Source organism: Poecilia reticulata, linkage group LG5 (assembly GCF_000633615.1).
Source record: "Poecilia reticulata strain Guanapo linkage group LG5, Guppy_female_1.0+MT, whole genome shotgun sequence".
Classification (NCBI taxonomy): Eukaryota; Metazoa; Chordata; class Actinopteri; order Cyprinodontiformes; family Poeciliidae; genus Poecilia; species Poecilia reticulata.
In genome coordinates, this window is record NC_024335.1 from 30174081 (window position 1) to 30184400 (window position 10320).

General features: G+C 38.1%; 1 long non-coding RNA gene across 1 annotated transcript; it reads right to left on the reverse strand.

Annotated features, from left to right (window-relative positions):
* Nucleotides 1–938: 938 nt before the first annotated feature.
* LOC103465511 (uncharacterized) lies at nucleotides 939–4184 on the reverse strand. Its single transcript, XR_533808.1, has 2 exons — nucleotides 3903–4184; nucleotides 939–1038 (listed from the first exon to the last, which is right to left on the reverse strand). It is a non-coding gene; the product is annotated as an uncharacterized LOC103465511 (long non-coding RNA).
* Nucleotides 4185–10320: the final 6136 nt, after the last annotated feature.

A 10320-nucleotide genomic window follows, 5' to 3' on the forward strand; every position in this document is an offset into this window, starting at 1 on the left:
GTGAAAATTCTGGCAATTTGAAGACGAAATATCAAAAAATTACTACAGATAAATACAAAACAAGACATTCAGGTAGAAGAAGCGTAAAATTAATACTTACAGTAGGTAATATGTATATTTTAGATAGTAATTTACTAGTGTTAGTGATCTCCAAAAGGGATCAACGGATGGAAAACAACATTGCATCTAACAAACTAAGTGTGTGTCTGTATCTCACAAATTTGGTTAGATTTGTTGTTCTGCAAGTGGTAGTAAAAAGTGCAGTATTGCAAAGCCACTCCTTAAAGCACATTTGCTTTGAAAAAAAAAAAAAAAAGCCACTCAAGTAAATGCAAATACAATTTTAGTCTATCAGATGAAATCTTGATAAAACACACAGAAATTGCATCTCACCTCATTGGTCTCATTTGCTGTTCACTTGAAATTAAATGTTTCGGAACCGTTTCTATGACTTCATTTTTATTCGTGGTAGAAAGTTGACATAAGTTTAAGTTAAAGTAGCAGCGCAGGCACCAGTGACTCATTGTAAGGTTTACTAATAGGATTCCTGGCACGCCTAGAGTCAAATGTTAATGTATGGCATATGTGCATCCACCTAACTCGACCACCCCGCCAAGCACACGCAGTGGGCATGTCAACTTTCTCCTCACTCCGAAATCCTCGCTATGACTTCCTTAGGATAACATTTAGAAGGGTGAATGTGGACTTAGGAGCTTGTCGCATGTTTTTAAAAAACTACATAAACATATCAATGAAAGTACCCACAGAAATCCCTCTGAACCAGATAAAGAGAATCCGACCCGTTTATAGGATTCAGGAGGATGCAGTGCAATGACATCATACCACTGAGTGTGACTAAGCCTGTTGGATCAACGGCAAAGATGTCATCACAGTCGTCAAACCTTCTGGAAATAAAAGCATGTTGTTTTCTCGTCTCCGCTTTTAAAAAGGAAACTTTTATTTTGACAACATTTTTAAGGTCAAAGTGGAACAGCATCCACATACTTCTGCTGTGCTCAGAATGAATCGAGTCCTGATCTGGAACCAAAAACAAACAAACAAATGAATTCTGCATTTTCTGTGACCGGAGGAAAATCTGACCTGCCTAACCTCATATATTAACACAACTATTCATAGAGTCTCAGGGACTGTGGTCATGTGGTGACACAAAAAGAAAACTCTGTCATCATGTTACTGTATGGGAAAATATATTTTACTACGTAATCTGATATGTGGAGGTATATAGATATGGAATAAAAGTGGGATGAAAATGGAGCCTTGAGGAACCCCATGTGTGATATTTGTTCTTTCCAATTCATAATTTAAAAAAATGACAAAGTACTCCACATCTGCCAAAACCCCCCTGAATATTCCATCAGTTTTTCCAGTATATCAGTGTTTATAAAGTGTATAAAATCCAATTTTAAATGAATTCGTGCTAGGACATTTATTTGTCCTTTAAAATGTTTTCCCATTTTGGGTCAGTTTTTCCAACTCTTCTTTAAGAAAAAATACCAGCAGAAAATTAAATATTGCTTGTTTACAGCTGAAACAGAGACTCCAGTCAGACTGAACCCAAACTGATACTAAAGTCTTGTTGACTGAACCTAAAGCAGTTACAGAAAATTAAATAAATCAAGGTTTCAGACAGCAGATAAATGATCTTTTAGGGCAAGGTCTGCTACACATAATTACATCTAACAATGCATGAAGAGATTAGGCTTTACGAGTCAGGAAAAAAAAAAAAGCTTCACTACAGTTTACGTTTGCCTTTTGAACCGAAGCCAATCGACTTCCTCCGAGGCTGAAGTGTGTGGGCTGCTCAGTGAACTTGTTGCCCAATTCTCCTGATGGTTACCCTGGTGTCTTTCTTTGCTTTTCTTTTTTTTTTAATGTACATTTATGCAAACACACACCGTCAAATCTCACACCGGGAGCACAACTTGCAATTCGGCTCCAGGGCTTCCCACTGTGGGTGTTTACACCACAGACCAGAGGGTGGTGGTGATCCATTCACAGGGATACCAACCCGGCAGTAGGAAGTGATGTTATTTACACTAGCAGCACATAAATTATGCTTAGTTAATGATTTTTGAACTGAGGTTTTGTTAAAAAGGTTACAAGTTCGATAGTAGATAAATCTCAAAATATGTTCATTTCTTACTTTTAATTTCGATTTTCCAAAGTTGCAGTGGCCAACAGCAAGACAGACGGCTGACATCCTGGAATTACTTCACTCTCAAAATCTCATTTTTTAAAATGTAAAACCATTTTATGAACTTTTAAACTACCGTCATGTTTGCATTGAGTTGATATTTACACAAAATCACATAATTCTGTGTGACAAATTATGAGAACAAAACTTTACAGATCAGAGTTTGTGTTTAATAGGAAATTAGGGCAAAAAGACAAAAAACTGCTTTGATTTTTGTAAAAGCAGAGTTGTGTGAAAAGGAAAAAATATCAAATTACCCAAACTGAATTTATTTGGTTTTCAGTATTTTTATACCAACAAATTATAGGTTACCATTATAACTTGGCACCAGTTAGCATGAAATGATCACGTTTTTTGTGACTTGTGATAATTCCCTTCCTATGCAATTCTTCTCAATTCTCATCTCTTTGCTGCTCCCTCTGGACTTTCTCCCATTGAGCTCGATTTCTCAGGATACATTTTATCCAGGCCAATCAGCGAACAGAAAGAAGTTATGAATGATGTCGAGTCTCTGCACTGATTTTGAATTGAAGTCTGCCTGTAGTTTCAGCAACGGCAGCAGAGGAAGTGAACGAAGCCGTTCATAATGTGTTGGCCACGCTTCCAAATATTAAGCGATCAAAGTCAGACCAAGAGGAACACTTAGGACGTTTTACTGCTGGAAGTTTTATTTCTTCACAGTGGGGAGTGGGTGTTTACAGCGCATGCAATTTCCAGTAAGCCTCTTATGGTAGCTTCCTTCACTATGAAGATAGCTCATTACAGTCACAGGTAAACATTAGCGATTGGCCAAAATTAGATCCAGTTATTTGAAACAAAGTTAAGTTCCATCTCTGTTGCTAGTGGTTGAAACCCTCTGTAAGAAGCAACACGTAGATCAAGGAACTAGTTTTTAACAAGGCTAGCTAAATGCTAACATGACGGCTGTTTAATTTTTACTGTTTTATAAATAAAACAGAAAAAATAATTGTTTTTTTCATGTGGACAGAGTTTTAAGATTATTGAGGTCTGCTTTGGTCCTGGCTCCTCTTGGATGATTCATTGGCTTCGATCTCTGGAACCAGCAAATTTACTAAATGAAATGCTAAATTAAAAACACCAGCAGCATTATTTACTGCACGTACAGCAACTCCATATAAGCTAGCACAACCTCACTTCAAAAACAATCCTTTCAATAGTCTTTAAGGGAGGGAAGGCTGTTTTTCTCCCCAATTACTGATAATGGTGGCTGCCACGCTACTTAACTTTTCGCCTTGTGAAAAGCCTTCAAATTAAGTGTTTTTGGAATTAACCTATTATCTGACATTTTCACACAAAAAAACACACAGCCAATCCAACTTTTGAAATGAGGAAGCAAACGTGGGCCATAGATGAGGTAAATTGGAGCTTTCAGCTGAGGAGATCAGAACGTCTGATGGAAAGGGGAGAAAAACGAATAAAGCTGGAGCAGTTGTTAGACTGAAGCAGAAAGAATATCCAAATGTTTGGGGGTTGCCTTCAAATTTCAATTAACACATTCCTCAAAAATTAAAATGTTCCCAATCAAGCCAAAATTAAAACACTTTCACAACACCTACAGCTTTTTCCACGTTTGAAGCCATATGTGTGGTTTATGTTTGATAAGAGAAGGTTAATAAAAAGTCAGTTTGCTCTCGTCCCCCCTGCTGTCTTTTTTTTTTTTTTTTACCTGGCAGGAAGATTCACAGCTTTTATTTCTGATGCTTTTTGTATTGGATTCCTGAGGTGGCGTGGCCTTCACGCGCTCCCATTTGGGCAGACGAATAGAAGACGGTGTTTAGTGTGTGGTCTCCATGGCGACCACCCCATACTTAAGCGGAGGGACTCTCTGCCAAGCATTGTGTTTGTCTAGACACAGGAGGAATCAGCAGTCGACCGAGGCGAGTCTGGCGTGTCTCGCTTTCATGTGCGAGATCAGAGCCATGCTAATGCTAGTTTTAGCAGCACTCGAACTCGGCCTCCTTTTTAATTGTGCGGTTGCCACAGCAACCAGTGAACGAGGAACAGCGGGCTTCTTTTGTTGATGTTTGGCATAAGTGAGGCCAAAATCAAACGGACTGTAGAGATTTATTTTTATTTTTTATCAGAACAAAGGGAGTTAAAAAAAATTTAAAACCATCTCTCTTGGTACTAAACAGACAAAATGATCTGTTTGAAGCATCTATCAAAGAACCTCCACCCTGTTTTTGCAATATTTAAATATGAAAATGTAATATTACAGTGAATATTTCTGTCCACCAGCTATTTAATGGAGTAGGTAATATTGAATGCTAGTCCTTCTGACAATTATTTAGTGGTAACAGGGCTGCTGTTACCACTAAATAATACAGAAGAACTCATTTAAATCTTAATTTCTTATGTGAGACTTAAATATAATAAATAGATTATACATGTACTGTGGATTTAAAAATCAAATAATCCAAAGTAGAGAACTAACAAGTATTCCCTGAAAAATAAAATACGATTTTCTCTGCTGTGGGGAATATGCTGCCAAGGTTTCCAATTTTCACAACAAATGACAAACAGGAGAAAATTCACTTTTTATTTTCTCTTTACAAAGTTAGTTAAGGCTCATGAAATTAAAAACAGTGTTCACAGAATTCTTCGCAGAGCTTCCATAAATTCTTGAATGGAAGTTGCCGGTTCACTTTTTCCTTCCACTCAACTTCCTATGAATATGCCTGGATGTGGTTCTCTGAACAACCAGCTTTTTTAGTAATGTCCTCCTGTGGCTTCCCCTCAGAGACAGTCGTCTTCCCCATGACTGTGTAGTTCATTAGTGGAGTAGGGCGTGACAACAACACTAATGTACTTTTCACGATATTTTAACTTGGAGATCAAATATATATTTCTGAAAATGTCCAACAGGAGCTTGGTATGCATTTTCCTCCTGGGTCAAGTTGAGCCCCAGATCCCAGTAATTGATATCAGTGGGTCGGCGTAGCATTGTCGGTACTTGGCAGCTTCAGATAATCACCTCATTGTCCCTGCAGCCTCGTCCTGCCATCACTCTTTATCAGAGCTGAGCAGGAATCAACCAACCGGCGGCGGCTCATAATGAAATACTGTATCCCCGCGTCCCTCCGCTTATCCACCCGGGTATCTCATTAGCCGTCGGGCTGTGTGGTATTCAGAGCAGGTGGGCAGCCTCGCTACAGATGGTGACTGACGTCTCCTTTTATCTACGGCTCTTTCATTCAACGTAGCTCCACCTCACACAGAGAACTGGAGGAGGAATCGAAAAAATGAGACGTTCGCTTGTCTCATTGCAGACATTTCATGCAAACATTTCTTTTTTTTTTTAGAGGAATTTCTAAACAAAGAATTTTCAGCATCCGAATATTAAATGCAACAAAGAGAACACTGCTTGCTGAAGCTCCCGTGCTTTCCCACAGTGTTGCACGCTGAGGTCATTTATGACGACGTCTTCAAGTCAGAGGACAGCTGTGGAGCAGCGGCTCCGTCACGCTCAGCAGGACTGTAACATGGACAACTGACATGCGGCCCACACGCTTACGTTCAGCTTTCCATGCACATCGGAGTGGAAAAAATGTGCATACATTTCTAAATAAGCATGTGTCATAATAAGCAGTCTGAATAATAAAAGTCAACGGTATTCCCTTTTTGTTTCCCCACAATTTGTCTCATTATCAATTTCTGAAATCCCATTAGCTTGGACACCAAGGAAAAAAAAAAACTATGCAGGAAAATGAGATGTTTTTCTAGTTGTAGCAATCTTTAATTTATTGGACACAGGGGAAAAAACAATGCTGTTATTTTCAATATCTTCAGTTTGTTCTTCGTACCGCTTGATAATGTTTGTTTTAGTTTATCCTAGATGCAACATTTGCTTTAGAGAAAAATAATCTGACTTATCTGCTTTGTTGTGGATTTTTAAATCAGATTTTAGGCTGTATATTGTCATGAACTATTTTTGTTCATTCATTAAAACCAAGTTTTAAATAGGTTTATAGGTTTTAAGCCTTTTTTGAGTTTAGTCTCTACAAAATCTTGTTTGTGATTGTATCACAGTGCCAGCCAGGTAGCAGTACTTTTTGTGTAAGGAGTTTACAAAACTGTACCATAAGCTGTGAACTTTATATTTTTGAATTAATAAAACTTAGTTTTCAGCTGAGCTGAAGTGTTTTTAGCCATTTACAATGAGAGTCGCAGTGAAGCAGGGGCTGTTCGGGCAACAGGAACACGAGTCGTAGCACTTTATGACGCATAAAGCACAACATTTATGGAGCGGAACAGATTTTTGCGCACGAATAATGAACTGAAACCACAATATGAGTACATAACAAGCCACACTATTAATGAGTCAACAAAACAAAATGGGGCAAACATGCAAATGTTAGCCTAGCACTTCAGCTAAATGCACAGCATGTGCATGTTAGAGTAATTTTGACCAAGGTGGTGTGCACCGTGTAATAAAGGGAAGGTTTAGTGTCAAGATTGGAACTTCACAAGGTCACACCAGGGATTTATTACTGAAAAAGGACAGAAAGTAATAATTAAGCAAACGGGTAACCCAAGATGTAAAAATAAAATCTGTTTTTCACCTTGTCAACATGCAAAGCATCGTAAGAAAGTGGTTTTTGTCAAATACAGAGGCCTTTTCAGCATTCCCAGTGACACTCACGCTGTAGCAGCAGGTAGTAATCTGAAACCAATCCAGACACTTCTCTGTGACCTCTCTCCTCCCGCCACTCTAATTACTTTGACCTTCAGCGACTGAACGACTCTACCACCAACACTTCAAAAAAAGAGGAGCATCTCTCAAGTGTTCGCCCAGAAGATAAATTCAGCCGTTAGCGTCACATCTGGAAACGCCTTGTATAGGTCAGCACATGCTTTCCACTAAACTGTGAGAACTTTCTTCATCTTCAGAATCGATAACAGACATTTTCCTCAATCGTCTCCAACGTTTAGAGAAGTGGATGCGATCGGGTGACAAACTGGATTTCTGTTTTGTAAATCAGACCACTTGGTCCGATTGCGGTACAGTCCAAGAATGCACGAAAGTCAATGCTACTCTAAAGCTGCTGTATAACTTACTACAAAATTGTACGTCCACATAGCAGCAAACATGTCTTATGTAATCCTGTCACATGTAAAAAGTACAAGTCGTTTCTGATCATGTATCGTATGCTAACAGGCACAAAGGCTGTGAAATTTGGTGTTATACTGCAGTAGGATATATCAAGTCAACAAGGCAGTGCTAAGCTTTACATCATAAAACCATCAGTCACCAATCATGAAACAAGCAGTCAACACAAGCAGTCAACATTACATTTTGTCAAATGCCATCATTAAAATGATCATACATTAATATGTTGATAAATGTTTCACTAATCAAAGATAGTTCTAGAAACAGTTGGGTTCTTAAGTTTTGATTTAAAGGAATTCAGCATTTCGGCTGTTTTGCAGTTTTCTGGAAGTGTGTTCCACATTTGTGTTGCATAGAAGCTGAACGCTGCTTCTCCAGAGAACGTCTTATATATTAATATATTTTTGCAGCATGCTTACTGATTACTTAACCATCTAGGGATGGAGGTTCAACTACTTCACACTCCGAGTGGCTGAAGCAGGAATAATGAGAATGTAAGTCAGGTTGCCGTCAGTCGGAGTTTCTCTGAGAATTCGACCTGCTGATTTGAGGACATAAGTGCAGACAGAGCAAATGCGTGGCATAGAATGGTCACACTGGACTAAAATAATATCAAATCAAATTTTATTTGTATAGCACTTTTCAGCAACAAGGAATTAATGTAATAATTCCTACATTTCCAGGTTTCAATTCCCAAGTGGAATGCAAGGCAATGGACGGCAAGTAAAAGAAAAATAAAAAAAGTACTTTCTCCGGCGTTGCACAAAATTTCCAGACAAACGATAAAATGCAACATGCCTATAGTTTCATCCAGTAGAAAAAAAAACAAAGCCTTTTTACATGACTTTTTCCCCCTTTACATTTAGGTGTTGCATATTGTGCATTGTTCTCCAGAGGTTAAGCATTACTAGTTGTTGGTTTTTTTGTTTTTTTTTAGGTCAATTCTCCGTCTCGGTTCTGATTCCAATTCACAAAAAGAGAACAAACTTAATTTACCACTTCAAAGCGGCGCAAATTCAGTTGAAAGTGGGTAGAGATAAAGGTGGATAATCCTGGGCTGAGCTAGGCGTGGGATGTAGTTTATCTACTCTTTTACCTTTTGTTTATATTTCATACATCTCTGCTAAAGTTACAATGACTGAGGTTTGGGAGATCAAATCCACTTGACGCTGCTGAGCCAGTCTGAATGGAAACTGAATGTTTTAATTATCTGTAATCACATCATTATGAAGAAGCTTGCATTGTCAGCAGGGATTTAGGCTGTGTGCATATGCACAAAAGATTTGTCGAAAATGCTTTATGCCCTTTGCTGGATCAAATTCCAAAAACAAGAACCGACTTACAGCCCGCAATTTACTCCCACAATCTGTTTGCTTTAGTCTTAATTGGAACAATGTAGTGTAACTCTTTACAGGCCTGCTGCCTGTGAACTCAAAATGATCTCAGGGTGTGATGTTTACTTTATGTCGATGTCAAATAAGATCTGGTGACATGTTTTCCTTTACTGCACAAGACAGTATGAATTTGGGTAATTTTTAGCTGTCATAAAAATGCATGTTCTGGGAAAATATAAGCAGGTTAATTAGTTTGTTATGGTGGCTGGGCGATCAGGCTTACCCTGATCTAAACCCCATGTAAAAGTCGTGGATTATACCTAATTTAAGTGGGGATTGAATTATGAGTCTACATGTATGCCTTTGACTCTGTGGATTATAAATTTGAACTAGTGTACAGCTTTGGATTTTATTTTTTCTATTTTCCAGGGGTAGTTAAGGATACTTTCTTTAATAAATTTCTTTGCACTTGGGATAATTTGAATCTCAAACTGTTTTTATTAAAGCACCACCCAACATTCTTCAGTAAACATGTTATGGTGTGGAAAAGTGAAAGAAACAGAATGTTATGCTTTTATTGCCTACATTACTAATAATAGTTAACCAGGACACTAAACGTATCAATTCTTCTTTAGGACACCAGATCCATAAAAAAATAAAATAAAATAATGTGTGGTTTGTACCACCAACTACGCACAGTGACTGCCATTAGTCATGTTTTCTAACGTATTGGTATTTATTAGTACTCTCAATGAACAAACACAGGAGACAATAGAAAACAAGTCCAGCATCACGGACCGTTCTGGGAGGTTTTAAACATTTATTGGGATTTATGGTGACGGCAATAAATCAAAATTCCCATCACAATGATAAAATTATTGCGATAAATGATGAACTATACGATAAATGACCGATAATAAATAAATTTGAGCCTTTTTTGATATGAATATCACTTATGTCATAACATGGCATTTCAGTAAGACGACAAAATAATTAAAAACTTTGAAACTTTGTTTGAAACTTCTGGTTCTGTACCAGAAAAATGCAGTAATGGTTGCATTAATGCATTACCATGCAGTAATGCATGCAGTAAAACCTTCATCTGATACTAAAACCTTCATCTCTCAAATACAATGTCCTCGAAATCTTTCCCCGATAGAAAATAATTTATTATCCCTCTTCTCCCCAAGGAATCGGTAACAGATGTAGGAAACATTAATTGCAGACGTGTTCAACCAAAAGGGATAAATGAGAACATGAATGCTTATGGAACCTCTTATAGGATAGTTTGCATTCAGGAGTCCCTGATGAGTCGAGTTAAACGTGTGATGCATCCTGCACTGTGTGACCTGCAGCAGTTTCAATGGACTCACGCTACCAGAAGGTCAAAGCAATTGCTTTAAGGAGGGAAATTTAGGAAAAGAGCCAAGTTAATGGGCCAAGTGGAAAAACAGGACTGATGGCAAAGGTCTGACCGGGCATTTAGACGAGTTTCATTGCCTCACAGAAGACGCAGAAGACAGCGTTATGTTCAGAGAAGGTGGTTGCTTTTGTTTCAGTTAATCATATTACAGTGTAGTGAATACCTGGCTCCCATACTGACCCTGTAGCCTTTGGAAAGTTTTTTGTTGCTTTTAAGC